Source organism: Penaeus monodon, chromosome 42, assembly GCF_015228065.2.
Source record: "Penaeus monodon isolate SGIC_2016 chromosome 42, NSTDA_Pmon_1, whole genome shotgun sequence".
NCBI classification, from domain to species: Eukaryota; Metazoa; Arthropoda; class Malacostraca; order Decapoda; family Penaeidae; genus Penaeus; species Penaeus monodon.
The window spans coordinates 5077172-5079671 of NC_051427.1; positions in this window are offsets into that span (position 1 = coordinate 5077172).

A 2500-nucleotide genomic window follows, 5' to 3' on the forward strand; every position below is an offset into this window, starting at 1 on the left:
GATAAATCAGGGTATTGGTAATAAAAAAATGATCAGTATATTGGTAAAAAGTCAAAAAGTCAAAAAGTCTGTATATTGGTAAAGATAAATCAGGATGTTGGAATGAAAAGGAACTCAGTATATTGTTTTTTTTTATCAGTATACTGGGAAAAAAAAAGAAGTTAAATTGGTGAAAAAACAGTGTTTATTTTTTAAAATTCAGTTTATTGTTTTTTTTTTAAGTATTTTGGTTAAAAAAAAAATAGATTTTTGGTTCCGGCAAAATGCAGATATGAATAGAAATACAAAGAAATAAAAGTTATAATTTTACAAATAATAAAAAAATTATTTATAAACAGTAAAATTTATATAAAATTTACATTATGAAGATGATTCTTTCATAAAGACTAATATAAAATTAAAATTAAATTGACAAAACAAAGGTAATTCTTATAAACAATAAGATAAATGTAAAAATAAAGATTACAAGTAAGTCTTTCGGTTTTTTTTTTTTTTTTCTTGCATGCATCGGTGACTAAATTGCGTCCAATCTCGGAAAATGAAAAACTGGCAACTCAACCCCGAACCCTCGAATTGTCCGATTCTCCAAGTCGTCTCTTTCGTTCGTTCTTTCTTTCTCCTTTTCTTTTTATTCTAGTCACTTGACTCTTCTTATTTGTGCTTACATATGTCTGGATGCGTAAAACGTAAATGCAATATTTTGACTACATTTTGTTTTAACTCCAAATTTATTAATATGATTATTTCCTCAAATGCGACTTGGCGATTCGGAGAACTTCAGAGCGCGGATTGGGATGCCAGTTTTTATTTTCTTTTTACTATTTACCTTTCCGTAGAAAGAAAAAAAAATAGATAAAGTGAGAAAGAACCGCATCTGCAACATTTTGCAACATCAATCAACATCAACAGCTGGGGCCACACATTTGATTAAAGGAAGTTCAACATTTATCACGAGAAACAGTAATATTATCTAACACCTAATTTATTTCGACGGAAAATCATGATGAAAAAAACATTAAGATAAATTTGACATTTGCAAATCTAAAGTTTTTCTCGTCTTTTTTTTATTGGTAATTAATTCATTAATTAATGGATGTCTTATCTTCGTTTCAATTTCGCTTGACAACATTCCATGACTAACTTCGTCCGCTTTAAGGCATTAAGACCCAGTAAATGGAAGTGAAGTTAGCTGTTGTTGCAAGATTAAGCAGCGTTGATAGAATAATGTATATTTATGCAGTATAAGCAAGATGCAGTTATTAAGCTTTGCAAGGGATGTGTGTGTACAGCGCCCCCCCTCCTACCACCCACCGCTCCCCCACCCCCACCCGACTCCCACCTCGACCTCTAACCTCTCCCCCACCCCCACCCCCACCCAACCTCTCCCCCACCCCACCCCCACCCCCACCTCTAACCTCTCCCCCACCCCACCCCCACCCCCACCCCCAACTCTATTCTCTCCCCCATCACCCACATCTACCCCCCCATCACACCCCTCCCCTACCCCCACCCCCACCTACTTCACCCACGGTTCGATAACGTTTAAGAGCTGGTATGAACAAGTAAGAGCATGATTCCTTAGACAACCTCATTAATAGCTTGCATATGATGTTATTCACTATTAACAACTGCACTAATAGAATTTTACTGATGTTAGGATATAATCACATTTTGTTTTCTTTTTTCCATGTGTAATCAATAACTGCAACATGGTATTGCAATATTGTTATATCAAGCAACGTTACTGACAGATATCCGAGGCATTGCAACGAACAATATCCAACAGGTCAGCACCGCCTCTTGCCAGAATTGCAAGAATTGACAAGGCGTATCATAGCAAGGACAATAAGAGGGAAAAAATGAAATAAAATCCAAAAATAGTCAAGTAATAGCCATAAGTGATAACAGTGAACCAGCGACAGTACATAAAATCTAAACCAATAATCATAAAAATAGTATTATATGTAATATTGTTACTGAAGTTAAGCATTACCGTATCAACAGTAATCGACACATGTTATAAGTGCGTATGGGCATTCACATACTTATAAAGACTTCTATATAAAGACTTATAGATATACTTCGTTATAACTGACCGTTGTGTACAACCATAACTATAGACAATTATAGTTTTTGCCTATTACTTTCTGATTAATGGCATCCGTCTTGTATAAATTCACAGACATGAACAAGAATGAGGTAGTTTTTAGCTGTTCTCAATTAGCATTGTTTATTACGCTGTTTATAGTTGTTTTTGTTTTGTTTGGTTTCGGTTTTTTTTTCGCCTCCTTCGCAACAAGAGAATGCTTTTGGTTGACTTTGTCCATTCTCATATATTGTGTTCAGTTTTTAATTTTGTTTTTCATCCGTTTTGGCAACATTGGTTTCATTTCCCCAATTTCATGCATTTATTTGTCTTTATTTATATTCATTTGGCCAATTTCATTTATTTGCAAAATCGCATCTATTTGCCCAAGTACATTTAAATGCCCGATTTCAC